The following is a 14,413-nucleotide window of genomic DNA, read 5'->3' on the forward strand; positions in this document are numbered from 1 at the left end:
GCTGCTTAACAGGGCAGGATGCATACATATACTTTCCTTCGTCGACATTCACTTAACTTTATTTTTACTTACTCTTACACATAACAAAACAACCACAACAACAAGGTACCTTTTATTTTTCAACACACCTATTACACTTTTAGGTGTCCCTGGCTAGTCCCAGTCTTCTTGGATACCCCTCAATCTAGCTGTGTGGTTCCCAACTCTAGATCCTGTCAGACTTATCTTCAAACTGGCAAAATTTTTACTCAATCTTGGGTGCTCTCAACAACCCAGCAAACTTAATTCTGGCTGCTCTTGGAATGTTAATCCCTCAACCCAGCAGGTTTGACTTAACCCTGGATGCTCTTGGAACATTAATCCCTCAATCCAGCAGGTTTGAATCAACCCTGGATGCTCTTGGAACATTAATCCCTCAATCCAGCAGGTTTGATCTTGGATGTTCTTGGGCATTCTTATCCCTCCATCCAGCAGAATTTTTATGGGCCCCTCCTACACATTTTACCTTTTATTTTTCCCCAATAGATTATGCCAAGAAAACCCTCTTTTTACCTTTTAATTATTTTTTTTTCTAATTAATTACCTTTTACTCCCCCCCCACACACACACACTAAGGGGTCCCACTCTTTCTCTGAGACCCAGTCCCAGGCGGGGGTTCTCTCACTCTTTTTATCACTCGCTTCGTCTCTTTACTGGCCGCTTTTCTCGCGAAAAAGACGGAAAAGCAGCATGGGAGACTGCCGCTCTCGCTTAGCAGGTCTGGGGTAACCAGCCCGCCTCTGTCACGATCCGCTTCTTGCGGGGTGTCGTGATGGTTCTTTTCACCGATCCCAAAAGTGCAACAAAGGCAAACAACAAGGGACTATCAGTTAATCACAACAAATGCACCTTTATTAGGGGCCAAAACAGTAAACGCGATAGTGGGGATCTGAAAGGAGATAAAAGGATAGAGAGAGAAGAGGGATATGGGAATAGCTACCAACACAGGCGAGATCCTCAGTGCTCCGGACGATGGGGATCCATCTGTCGTGTCGGGGGAGTCTTCGAAGTTCTGGTCGACTTGGGGGTCCAATTATAGTCCACAGAGGAGAGAGGGGGGGAACAAGTGTAATAATGAAAGTCCATTGTAATCGCCCCGAGGGAACAGGTGAGTCCACAGTAACCACCAAAGCAAGACGAATCCAATGAAGAATAAGTCCATTTGAATCACTGAAGGGAAACAGGTCATGTCATTAGTGGTCAGACCACCAATTTCCCCTCCTCCCTATAGCAGGGGTCTCAGTCTCAGTCCTTGGGAGGAGGGTTCTCATTCTTTGTTTGTCACAGTGGTAACGAGGCAGATGAGGGGTCTTCAATGAAGGACCCCGGGAGTCACCCCAAAAGTTCATTTGGCTTAAGAACGGAGATTAGAAGCAGGCCGCGCATCAGGCTGTCCCGTGCTGGGTCCACGTCAGGTCTTTGCCAAGTCCTTGCCAAGTCCTTGCCAAGTTCTTACCAGGCCTTGTTCGGAACAGCCAGCGTGACGGTTCAGTGGTTCCACCTGTGCTGTGTCCTGTTCTAAGCCGGAACTACAGTGGGGGATGGGATTCTTTCTTGTGGCAATCGGAAGGCAGAATGGAAAATGAGGGGCTTCAGACGGGCTCTTACACCACCCCGTGACTGACGATTGCCCTCGAAAGATCTTCATCAGCAGGATTCCATGGTGTCGTCGTGGAGTCTTCAGGACTCGTCAAGTGTTGGCAGCACGTCGCAGGGAAAAGAGAAGAGGAAAAGGGAAAGAAAGAGAAAACAGGAAAACTAAAACAATCACAACATATTAGTAATCACAACAAATTATAATTAAACAATAAGCAAAATACAATTAGTAAATCAATAATAGTTATTTAAATAATAATCAATATTAATCAATTAAACAATAAATTGATCAAATAATAAACCAGTATAATCAATATTAAACAGTAAAGTAACAAACCTAGTATAATCGATATTACTCAGTACAATTTTATAAACAATAAACAAAAATAATTAAAACAGTGATTAGAGCAAATCATAAAAGAAAATTATGTAAAACATATCTTCTAACCTTATAATCTTCTTGTGTCTACAGTCCTGGGAACATCTATAGTGTAAAGGATGTCGGCCAAGTGGTGTGCATTAATTATAGATGTTAATTTTGTTCATCGTTTCATCATTCTCCAATTTACAATAAGCAAGATTACTGATAAAACAAAACCAATCATAACTAAAACCAGAAGAACAACAATGGGATGGCACAATTTGTTCAGGATACCGGTGGTGGTGGGTGACCACCCGAAAAGGGTATCCCACCACTTGTGCTCAGCATCACTTTTCACCCTTTCTACAACACGATGTATTTCTTGCACATCATGATGAACAGTTACCAGAGTTTTCTGTCCATTCCCCTTGATTTTTCCTAGGATCTCTATTAGATCTTGATGAAGTAATAATTGCTTTACCAGAGTAAGGTTCATCCCAATGGGAGTAGGCAGTAGCTTGTGAATCAACGTGAGATTGGATTCTAAAAGTTCATGTGAAGTAACTGGAGCTACAAAAGAAAAATCACATCCTGCAATTTTAGTAAAGTTACAAGCACAAAAATTTGAATGATTTTTAGTATCTACTACTGTACTTTCTATAAACACAGTATCACAAGCGGTTCTGAAGCAGGCACACCCATTGTCTGTATATACAAGGACTGTTTCAGAAGTCTCGTTAGGATGAATATCAAAATGACAGCTATTTTGTTCTGTGTCCAGACAAATATCTTGAGCTACAATTGCATTACCTTCACAGATAAACCCTAGTTGTTCTCAGATGGTACAGGACTCTAAATTGACAGTTTGCCATTTGTCATCAATTTGACGGGCCCATTCTCTATGTTCAGAAGGATAGAAAGTGGGTCCATCATGATTTAATCCTAGTGCAATGATAGGGAATATCAAATGCACCGAGGCATTTCTTATGGTCAGCACAAATGCTGTGGCTGTGTTTGTGTTAGGGTCATAGGTAAAATTCACTAAATTCCACCAGGATTGGAAATCTCTTTCGAAGTCAGTGGCACTGTCCCAGACTATTTTCCTAATCTCAGTAGGAAAAGTGCCTTCTTCACCTTCTCTTATAATTGAGGCAGCAACTGACTGCATCCATAATTGAGCCTGGATACAGCTAAGAGCTAAGGAAACGTTGCTTTGTGTGGCATTAAGTCCATCAATTATCAATTTGCTATTATTTACATTTATCTTTTCCCAATTTGGTAGAATGTTTGATAGCAACCACTGATGTGTTCCCAAGGCTGATAAGGACGATTGCAGTGGTTGTTGTATTTTGGTTAAATCTTTAGTTGTGGAAGCCAATTTATTCATTAATACTTCTGAATCAATATTATTTAGGATTCCCAATCCTGTCCCCACAAGACCAGTTACGTCTCTTGGCACCCGGTTTTTAGGAGGGTTCCACTGTCGCAGCCAGGTTGTCCAACCCTGAAAAGAGGTCTGCAAAAAGGGTGAACAAGCTGGTTGTATTTCTGAGATATTGTTTTGCATCAGCAATTTGACTTGTTTAAGAGACCATAACAGATTAAACAATATCTGTTGTTGGCCAGTTTTCCTGATTATATATGGTCCAATTCCAAAGATTTTCGGGCTAAGTGTAACCAGTGGTTGGGTGGTAGGTGTCACAACATTAACATCAAGTCCTACTCCAGTATTTGAATCAATACTTTAAACTTAAAAAACAAAAACAAAAACAAAAACAAAACAAAACAAAAAAAAGTGCTTCGGTATTTTTGGACCAAAACCAAACTACTTCTACAGTTTGTGTTAATGTGTAATTGTGCCAACAATCCTGTATGCTTGGGTGCGTACACACCTTTTTGTGCTTAAAGAGATCCTTTCACTTTTTCTGCATGCTACCACAATTAGTTCAGACCACGGCCACTCAGCTGGTTTCTGGCCATGGGGTTGTGGTAGGATGCAGAAAAGTATTACCAGTTTTATCATGGATTAGGTGGTCTTCATGTCCCTCGGGGTTCTTCTGAAAAAGTAAACACAACAGAATTCTGCTGCCGAGAGGCAGAAAAGTTAGAATGATGGAATTATCCAGCATGTATTTGTCCAATGCTCTTTCCCTAGAGCACTAGAGGCTTCCCATGCATATTTATTCAGAGGGGGTTTTAGCACAAGTGCTACTAGTCCTATAGTAAGAGAGGTCCACCAGAACAGGTTGGCCAGGGTCATGAGCTGGATTATTAGGATCATTTGGTACAGAGCATAGGAGTCAGTGTAGATGCAGACCAAAGAGGAATTCTGTGCTTCTTGTTGAAAAATACTCCAGACAGCTATCAGCTCCCCAATGTGTGTACTACCTTCTCCCTCTGTAATCATTTGCTCACCAGAGGAAAAGTGGAGGGCTTCTGCCCTATATTTCCATACTTTTCCTTCCCCTTTAGCAGAAGCATCAGTAAACCAAGAGTTTGCTGATTGTTTGGGGCAGAAAGGAGGGGTTACTTTGATTACAGAGGCAGGTTTGTCCAAGCTCTCAGTTTCTTGGATTAGTAAAGTTTTTACAGGTCCTTCTGTCATTGAGAAGAAGTTACAGTAATGTTCAAGCTGAGCATACCACTTTCTCACTAAGGCCCTCTGGGCCACCCCGTCAGGAGGGGGAGTCCCACTAGTGGCTGTCTTAATAACCTTGAAGGGGCCTCTCAATACAATTGGTTGTTTTCGTGCAATTTTTTCTACTTCTAGGAAAGCTAAGATAACCATCAACAATCCTTTTTCCCAGGTAGTGTATCTTTTCTCAGCATCTTTGGAACCACGGGAGTAAAAACCAACAGGTCTTGTCAGACCCTCAGCACCCCGCTGCCATATGTGTACTGACAGCCCTGAGGAGGCAAATCCCCATTCCACCTGGAAAGGATCTGTAGGATGGATAGGGGTCACTGCTTGATGAGCTGTTGCTTCAAAAATCAGCAATTGCAATGCTGACTCCTGAGAAAGACTCCAATCCCATTTCACCCCTTTCCTCAACAAGTCATAAAGGGGAACAAATGGGTCCTTCTGCTTACTAGGAAATCTAGCTGGTCTTTCTACAGGAGATACAGCTGCTATCGTTTTTTGGAAGGAGAATTGCTGTAGGTTTGAGTGATTCTGGAAGCCCACAAATTAAAGGGGTCATTATCTTGGGCTTCACAGGTAATTGCATCAGGGATTCAAAGCCAGGAATTAATTTCTTTTTGTGAGTCGTTTGCAGGCAAGCAGCTTTGTGCACATTTTCCAAGAGTTGGTCGGGGGTACTAATTCTAGCTATGGGATCTCCCCTTTCCAAGGGGCTTGTTCCCCCGGCCCAAAAAGCTGCACGCTGTGTCAGGGACCATGTGTCACCTTTCTCTCCTGTTGTTAAGAAGACACCATGTCCCCAATACCCAGTGGCTTCCTGTTCAGTTAATTGAATTTGATCACCACCAGTGAGGGACACCCGGAAAACACATTCTGTTTCTGATTCATGTGGAGGGTGTCCATATTCCCTTTTAAGCTTAGCTAGCTCGGTGGCAGTGTTTAGTTGTGATGGTATGTGTTTGGCTGTGATGTGAGGTTCGAGATCATCATCACTGAGATAGTTCTACTCTGTTTTAATCAAGGGTCTCAAGTGGTGGCAGCAATGTTCCCCACAATTACTTGCTGCTTCAAGTTCTTGATGAGGATAGATTTGTTTCATGTGAGGAGTTTCCTTCTCCTCAAGCTCTGTAGAGGAATCAGCATGATGTGATTTGTTAATATGTTCCTCTGTTAAGGCAGCTCGCAATGCATAGATCACATCTTTTGCTTCATAGAACTGGTTTTGCAAAATTTCAACTAGATTTTGAAGGGAGTCTATTAGAGCATGTTCCTCACTTCTTCGCTCAAAGCCATTTTCTATAGCTGCCGTAAGGCAAGCTCCCAAAACTGAGCATAAGATAGTTTTATTTTTGCCCAGTTTGAATTTTGTTTCATGTTGTAATGAACACACTCTATCAATAACATTTTCTAAGTTCAACCAATTACTCTGCGCCCATTTTTCTCCTTCCGTAGAAGGTCTGGCATTGTGTTTGGCTAGTAGTGCATAAAATTCAGCTTTAATTTCAAGGCTAAGATTGTCACTCATTTTGTGAAGGGACCAAAACCACGACAGGGAGCTACAAACTTAAGTTCCACAAAACTACACAGCCCTCGCTGTGTCGCCCTTCGCTTCCCTGGCTGGGTGAAAGGACAATAATCTGCCTGCGAGGCTCTGCTTAGTTGCTTCAAGTTGTCCCTTCCTTCCCAGACCAGATACACACAACAACAACAAAACAACAGTGTCCCGCCTTTTGCACTAAGGGATCCTTTATGAATTTCCAAAGACAGTGTGGGTGCCTTTTCAGCTGCAACCCTTCTGTCTAGACAGAAATCCTGTCCGTGACGCCAATTTTAATGTCACGATCCGCTTCTTGCGGGGTGTCGTGATGGTTCTTTTCACCGATCCCAAAAGTGCAACAAAGGCAAACAACAAGGGACTATCAGTTAATCACAACAAATGCACCTTTATTAGGGGCCAAAACAGTAAACGCGATAGTGGGGATCTGAAAGGAGATAAAAGGATAGAGAGAGCGAGAGAAGAGGGATATGGGAATAGCTACCAACACAGGCGAGATCCTCAGTGGTCCGGACGATGGGGATCCGTCTGTCGTGTCGGGGGAGTCTCCGAAGTTCTGGTCGACTCGGGGCTCCAGTTATAGTCCACAGAGGAAAGAGGGGGGAGCAAGTGTAACAATGAAAGTCCATTGTAATCGCCACGCGGGAACAGGTGAGTCCACAGAAACCACCAAAGCAAGACGAATCCAATGAAGAAGAAGTCCATTTGAATCACTGAAGGGAAACAGGTCATGTCATTAGTGGTCAGACCACCAATTTCCCCTCCTCCCTATAGCAGGGGTCTCAGTCTCAGTCCTTGGGAGGAGGGTTCTCATTCTTTGTTTGTCACAGTGGTAACGAGGCAGATGAGGGGTCTTCAATGAAGGACCGCGAGAGTCACCCCAAAAGTTCATTTGGCTTAAGAACGGAGATTAGAAGCAGGCCGCGCATCAGGCTGTCCCGTGCTGGGTCCATGTCAGGTCTTTGCCAAGTCCTTGCCAAGTCCTTGCCAAGTCCTTGCCAGGCCTTGTTCGGAACAGCCAGCATGACGGTTCAGTGGTTCCACCTGTGCTGTGTCCTGTTCTAAGCCGGAACTACAGTGGGGGAAGGGATTCTTTCTTGTGGCAATCGGAAGGCAGAATGGAAAATGAGGGGCTTCAGACGGGCTCTTATAGCCTCTCATTCACACACATTCATCCCCCCTTTATTCGCCCTGTAATGCAAAGGATCTCCCAGTTGCCGAGCCGTGGGGGCTTTTAGCCACTCGGCACGAAACTCGGATAGCTGGTACATCTGAGGGTCCACCAGAAGAACGGGAGGGACACTCGGGCTGCTGAAATCCTGCTCGTTGATTGAAGGGTCGCAGAAGGGGCAAACAGGGAGACAACGAAGCAGAAGGGAGGCAGATTCCGAGAGCCCCGAAGGGCGGGGTGAGGATTCTTTTACTGCGTAGGGGTAGGAGGGTTTAGCATTCGAGGGTACAATCGGGAGAAGGCTAAAGGGAGGGGAAATATAACATTAACCAGTGGGGAAAAGGGAAAGGAGTGTTCTTGGTGGAAGAACCAAAGGGGAAACGTGGAACAGAGAAGATTCTAGGCTAAGGGGCAGACTTGAACTATAACTGACAGGACAGGGGGAGGGTACAATTCTCTTACAAAAGGGGGTGGAGAACTCATACAACTGCTGTTTCCCATGGCAACCCTAGACTGCCTTCCCCAACCCCTCCTCCTACACCAGTGACAGCTTTTCACACTGAAGGGCAGTGCTATTGTATAACAAACACTTAACTCTTAGCCCAGCCGGGCTCGCTGGCTACTTTTGCAAGCTTTTTACCAACTAGCGATGCTTGTAAGCGGTGCTTGTAACTCCTAGCTTGTACCACGCTCCCACTAGCTGCGCTATCAGCTAGCGGCGTTCAAAGCAGCTCCTCAAACCGCGGCTTGTGCCCGCGCGCCCGCTGCGCTATCAGCTGGGCTGCGCCTAAAGCACCTTTGCAAGCCCCGACTTAAGCCCCGCGCCGCGCTCCCCCAGCTCGCCAGAGACAGCCCGTGCCACGCATGCGCACCACCCGCTCTATCAGGTAGAGTGCGCACTACCCGCACTATCAGGTAGTGTGGCTGAGAGCTGCCCCGCGCATGCGCACTACCCGCACTAGCAGGTAGTGTGGGCTGAGAGCTGCCCTGCGCATGCGCTCCCTAGCACCGCCGCGCCGCGTCTCTGTATCGTAGCAACGCCGCACCGTTCCACTCACACATGCACACACACGCACAAGCACGCACGTCCGGACGTAACAGACACACTACACTGCAATCGGGACACACACCACACACTGAAATCGCGATTTCGCCCTCCCCGAGCCGCGCTATCAGCTGGGGAGGTCCTCCCGCCGCCGGCCTCTCCCCCGATGGCGGTCTGCTTGCAAGCCCCTAGGCAAACCTGCGCGCAAAAACATCTTTTTGCGACTTATCAGTGCCAACCTTAAGAAAATAAATTAATACATACCGCTTTCATCCGCTAGTCGACGGGCCGTGGTCTGCTCCCCGCAGTGTACAGCCGAGGCGCAGAGTCCCTCCGGGGAAAAGCCCCGTGGCGCCTGAGGGTGTCTGCTCCCAACCGGACCTGCGGGTGAGCAGAGCAGTCCCTTCGTGGTCGCCAACTGAAACGATACGCGGAATAAATAGACTCCATAACCTGGGGTAGTTATGAAGTGGGTATGTACGTCAGCGCCCGGCACAAGTGAGATAGCCCTCCAAAACTTGTGCCCCGAGCCTCAGTCTGACCCACACTTTTATTCTTAAAGACGTTCCATATGCAAAACACTGCACGACTTTTTCATGCATATTCAACCCCTGGCCCCGCCTGTCCTCGCTTCTCATGCTAAGTAAGTCCACGCCCTTCTGGGCATGCGTGGTTTGCTGTGGTGGTCGTACGGGTGTCTCTTGGTGGTCCTGAGGCTGAAGATTGTGGTTTTCCTCATCATTGTACTTTTGAACTTTTCCTCTCTGCGCATGCGCTTTTAGTCCTTTGGTGCTTATCTGAGTACGTCTGTCAGTCTTGATAGGCTTGGAGACAGAGGAGCTTCTTTATCTGGGTTCTTTGCTTCTTCTGGTATTGTTCTTTATGCAAGAAGCTTCAGAAATTTGCATTTTCCTTTGCCCTTTGTATTAGGCAGAGGTTTCCTAAGCAAAAGGTAGAAAATTCAACACATAACTATACAAGCTAAATTATAAATGCTTAATTCATTTTGATAACCTAATTCTAAAAATCTCTGTTTCACCTCGAGAGCTGTCACAGAGCAGAAGGGCAGATGAGATGCTGAAAAGCAGCAAAGCTGAACAGCCTGCCTCAGCTTCAGCAGTGTGCAATTGACTGAAGGCGAAAAACCAAGCAGCAGAGCAGCAGGCTTCTGTGCGCACTGAAGGCAATTGCAAGCATGCAGCAGCTGCTCCTTGCCAAGCACAGGCAGCTGCCTAGGTTCTTGGTTCTTGACCAACTCACAGTTGCCCTTCTTTTCAGCAGCTGCCACCGTGTTCTCTGCATCTCGCAGCCTCTGGGGAGCAACAAGAATTTCCAAGGTGGGATGCATGACGACTATGGCAAAACCCAGGAAAGTTGTCCTGGAACACCTTCCATTGGCATGCCAAGACTGAATTCAACAGGCAGGAGAGCAGCAGCCACCGTCCTCCAGCTGTCTGCGAGCTTCGCACACAAGCCGGCTTCTTCGCGGCTTCGTTCTTCGCCTCTTGCAAGCTACCGCGATCTCCGGCTGCCGGAGGACAAGAAGCGGCTACTTCGCGCACAGATCACTGGAGCGGCAGCGGTGCGCTCCGGAGCGCCGCTTCTGCCGAAAGACTCCGGGAAGCGGCACTTGCTTTCGGCCAGCTCCGGAGCTGCGTATTCTGCCTCTCTAGTCGCCTACATCTTAGCCAAAAGCTTTTCCGCTCCAGTTCTCAAGGAGAAAGTGTACCAGCACTGCTCACTTAGCCCGACCTTGCCAAGAAATAAGATTTGCTGCACATTCCAAGGACACTGCATTTTCCTGGGCAAGCTGCAACCTTCTGGCAGATGGCTGTGCTCTCTGCCCACTCCTGCCCAGTTCTTGGTACTAGCGGGCACGTTGCAGCCTGGCGAAGGCAAGAAACCTCTGAAACGATACGCGGAATAAATAAATAGACTCCATAAGCTAGGGTAGTTATGAAGTGGGTATGTACGTCAGCGCCCGGCACAAGTGAGATAGCTCTCCAAAACTTGTGCCCCGAGCCTCAGTCTGACCCACACTTTTATTCTTAAAGACGTTCCATATGCAATACACTGCACAACTTTTTCATGAGTATTCAACCCCTGGCCCCGCCTGTCCTCGCTTCTCATGCTAAGTAAGTCCACGCCCTTCTGGGCATGCGTGGTTTGCTGTGGTGGTCGTACGGGGTCTCTTGGTGGTCCTGAGGCTGAAGATTGTGGTTTTCCTCATGATTGAACTTTTGAACTTTTCCTCTCTGCGCGTGCGCTTTTGGTCCTTTGGTGCTTATCTGAGTACGTCTGTCAGTCTTGATAGGCTTGGAGACAAAGGAGCTTCTTTATCTGGGTTCTTTGCTTCTTCTGGTATTGTTCTTTATGCAAGAAGCTTCAGAAATTTGCATTTTCCTTTGCCCTTTGTATTAGGCAGAGGTTTCTTAAGTAAAAGGTTGAAAATTCAACACATAACTCTACAAGCTAAATTATAAATGCTTAATTCATTTTGGTAACCTAATTCTAAACATCTCTGTTTCACCTCGAGAGCTGTCACAGAGCAGAAGGGCAGATGAGATGCTGAAAAGCAGCAAAGCTGAACAGCCTGCCTCAGCTTCAGCAGTGCGCAATTGACTGAAGGCAAAACACCAAGCAGCAGAGCAGCGGGCTTCTGTGCACTTCTGAAGGCAATTGCAAGAATCCAGTAGCTGCTCCTTGCCAAGCACAGTCAGCTGCCTAGGTTCTTGCTTCTTGACCAACTCACAGTTGCCCTTCTTTTCAGCAGCTGCCACGGTGTTCTCTGCGTCTCGCAGCCTCTGGGGAGCAACAAGAATTTCCAAGGCGGTGTAAGAGCCCGTCTGAAGCCCCTCATTTTCCATTCTGCCTTCCGATTGCCACGAGAAAGAATCCCTTCCTCCACTGCAGTTCCGGCTTAGAACAGGACACAGTGCAGGTGCAACCACTGAACCGTCATGCTAGCTGTTCCGAACAAGGCCTGGCAAGAACTTGGCAAGGACTTGGCAAGGACTTGGCAAAGACCTGACGTGGACCCAGCACGGGACAGCCTGATGCGCGGCCTGCTTCTAATCTCCGTTCTTAAGCCAAATGAACTTTTGGGCTGACTCCCGGGGTCCTTCATTGAAGACCCCTCATCTGCCTCGTTACCACTGTGACAAACAAAGAATGAGAACCCTCCTCCCAAGGACTGAGACTGAGACCCCTGCTATAGGGAGGAGGGGAAATTGGTGGTCTGACCACTAATGACATGACCTGTTTCCCTTCAGTGATTCAAATGGACTTCTTCTTCATTGGATTCGTCTTGCTTTGGTGGTTTCTGTGGACTCACCTGTTCCCGCGTGGCGATTACCATGGACTTTCGTTGTTACACTTGCTCCCCCCTCTTTCCTCTGTGGACTATAACTGGAGCCCCGAGTCGACCAGAACTTCGGAGACTCCCCGACACGACAGACGGATCCCCATCGTCCGGACCACTGAGGATCTCGCCTGTGTTGGTAGCTATTCCCATACCCCTCTTCTCTCTCTCTCTCTCCTTTTATCTCCTTTCCGATCCCCACTATCGCATTTACTGTTTTGGCCCCTAATAAAGGTGCATTTGTTGTGATTAACTGATAGTCCCTTGTTGTTTGCCTTTTGCACTTTTGGGATCGGTGAAAAGAACCATCACGACACCCCGCAAGAAGCGGATCGTGACATTAAAATTGGCGTCACGGACAGGATTTCTGTCTAGACAGAAGGGTTGCAGCTGAAAAGGCACCCACACTGTCTTTGGAAATTCACAAAGGATCCACTAGTGCAAAAGGCGGGACACTTGTTTTGTTGTTGTTGTGTATCTGGTCTGGGAAGGAAGGGACAACTTGAAGCAACTAAGCAGAGCCTCGCAGGCAGATTATTGTCCTTTCACCCAGCCAGGGAAGCGAAGAGCGACACAGCGAGGGCTGTGTAGTTTTGTGGAACTTAAGTTTGTAGCTCCCTGTTGTGGTTTTGGTCCCTTCACAAAATGAGTGACAATCTTAGCCTTGAAATTAAAGCTGAATTTTATGCACTACTAGCCAAACACAATGCCAGACCTTCTACGGAAGGAGAAAAATGGGCACAGAGGAATTGGTTGAACTTAGAAAATGTTAGTGATAGAGTGTGTTCATTACAACATGAAACAAAATTCAAACTGGGCAAAAATAAAAGTATCTTATGCTCAGTTTTGGGAGCTTGTCTTACGGCAGCTATAGAAAATGGCTTCGAGCGAAGAAGTGAGGAACATGCTATAATAGACTCCCTTCAAAATCTAGTTGAAATTTTGCAAAACCAGTTCTATGAAGCAAAAGATGTGATCTATGCATTGCGAGCTGCCTTAACAGAGGAACATGTTAACAAATCACATCATGCTGATTCCTCTACAGAGCTTGAGGAGAAGGAAACTCCTCACATGAAACAAATCTATCCTCATCAAGAACTTGAAGCAGCAAGTAATTGTGGGGAACATTGCTGCCACCACTTGAGACCCTTGATTAAAACAGAGTAGAACTATCTCAGTGATGATGATCTCGAACCTCACATCACAGCCAAACACATACCATCACAACTAAACACTGCCACTGAGCTAGCTAAGCTTAAAAGGGAATATGGACACCCTCCACATGAATCAGAAACAGAATATGTTTTCCGGGTGTCCCTCACTGGTGGTGATCAAATTCAATTAAGTGAACAGGAAGCCAGTGGGTACTGGGGACATGGTGTCTTCTTAACAACAGGAGAGAAAGGTGACACACGGTCCCTGACACAGCGTGCAGCTTTTTGGGCCGGGGGAACAAGCCCCTTGGAAAGGGAAGATCCCATAGCTAGAATTAGTACCCCCGACCAACTCTTGGAAAATGTGCACAAAGCTGCTTGCCTGCAAATGACTCTCAAAAAGAAATTAATTCCTGACTTTGAATCCCTGATGCAATTACCTGTGAAGCCCGAGATAAGGACCCCTTGAATTTGTGGGCTTCCAGAATCACTCAAACCTACAGCAATTCTCCTTCCAAAAACGATAGCAGCTGTATCTCCTGTAGAAAGACCAGCTAGATTTCCTAGTAAGCAGAAGGACCCATTTGTTCCCCTTTATGACTTGTTGAGGAAAGGGGTGAAATGGGATTGGAGTCTTTCTCAGGAGTCAGCATTGCAATTGCTGATTTTTGAAGCAACAGCTCATCAAGCAGTGACCCCTATCCATCCTACAGATCCTTTCCAGGTGGAATGGGGATTTGCCTCCTCAGGGCTGTCAGTACACATATGGCAGCGGGGTGCTGAGGGTCTGACAAGACCTGTTGGTTTTTACTCCCGTGGTTCCAAAGATGCTGAGAAAAGATACACTACCTGGGAAAAAGGATTGTTGATGGTTATCTTAGCTTTCCTAGAAGTAGAAAAAATTGCACGAAAACAACCAATTGTATTGAGAGGCCCCTTCAAGGTTATTAAGACAGCCACTAGTGGGACTCCCCCTCCTGACGGGGTGGCCCAGAGGGCCTTAGTGAGAAAGTGGTATGCTCAGCTTGAACATTACTGTAACTTCTTCTCAATGACAGAAGGATCTGTAAAAACTTTACCAATCCAAGAAACGGAGAGCTTGGACAAACCTGCCTCTGTAATCAAAGTAACCCCTCCTTTCTGCCCAAAACAATCAGCAAACTCTTGGTTTACTGATGCTTCTGCTAAAGGGAAAGGAAAAGTATGGAAATATAGGGCAGAAGCCCTCCACTTTTCCTCTGGTGAGCAAATGATTACAGAGGGAGAAGGTAGTGCACACATTGGGGAGCTGATAGCTGTCTGGAGTGTTTTTCAACGAGAAGCACAGAATTCCTCTTTGGTCTGCATCTACACTGACTCCTATGCTCTCTACCAAATGATCCTAATAATCCAGCTCATGACCCTGGCCAACCTGTTCTGGTGGACCTCTCTTACTATAGGACTAGTAGCACTTGTGCTAAAACCCCCTCTGAATAAATATGCATGGGAAG

The 14,413-nt window shown here is 46.5% G+C and overlaps 2 long non-coding RNA genes across 13 annotated transcripts; one reads left to right on the forward strand and one right to left on the reverse strand.

Moving 5' to 3' along the window:
• Positions 1-869: 869 nt before the first annotated feature.
• LOC128794437 (uncharacterized) lies at positions 870-8,048 on the reverse strand. 11 transcript variants are annotated; one of them, XR_008433119.1, is made up of 4 exons: positions 7,959-8,048; positions 6,677-6,905; positions 2,084-4,053; positions 870-1,797 (listed from the first exon to the last, which is right to left on the reverse strand). It is a non-coding gene; the product is annotated as an uncharacterized LOC128794437 (long non-coding RNA). The 11 variants fall into 11 exon arrangements; XR_008433107.1 differs by lacking the exon at positions 7,959-8,048 and having other exon boundaries at positions 2,084-3,512; positions 3,889-4,053; positions 6,677-6,763; XR_008433116.1 differs by lacking the exon at positions 7,959-8,048 and having other exon boundaries at positions 2,084-2,566; positions 3,131-4,053; positions 6,677-6,763.
• A 741-nt stretch (positions 8,049-8,789) lies between these two features.
• On the forward strand, positions 8,790-11,848 carry LOC128794498 (uncharacterized). Of its 2 annotated transcripts, XR_008433153.1 has the most exons (5): positions 8,790-8,881; positions 8,971-9,051; positions 9,454-10,543; positions 10,945-11,349; positions 11,681-11,848. It is a non-coding gene; the product is annotated as an uncharacterized LOC128794498 (long non-coding RNA). The 2 variants fall into 2 exon arrangements; XR_008433152.1 differs by having other exon boundaries at positions 8,971-10,543.
• Positions 11,849-14,413: the final 2,565 nt, after the last annotated feature.

This window comes from Vidua chalybeata, chromosome 1 (genome assembly GCF_026979565.1).
Source record: "Vidua chalybeata isolate OUT-0048 chromosome 1, bVidCha1 merged haplotype, whole genome shotgun sequence".
NCBI lineage: Eukaryota > Metazoa > Chordata > Aves > Passeriformes > Viduidae > Vidua > Vidua chalybeata.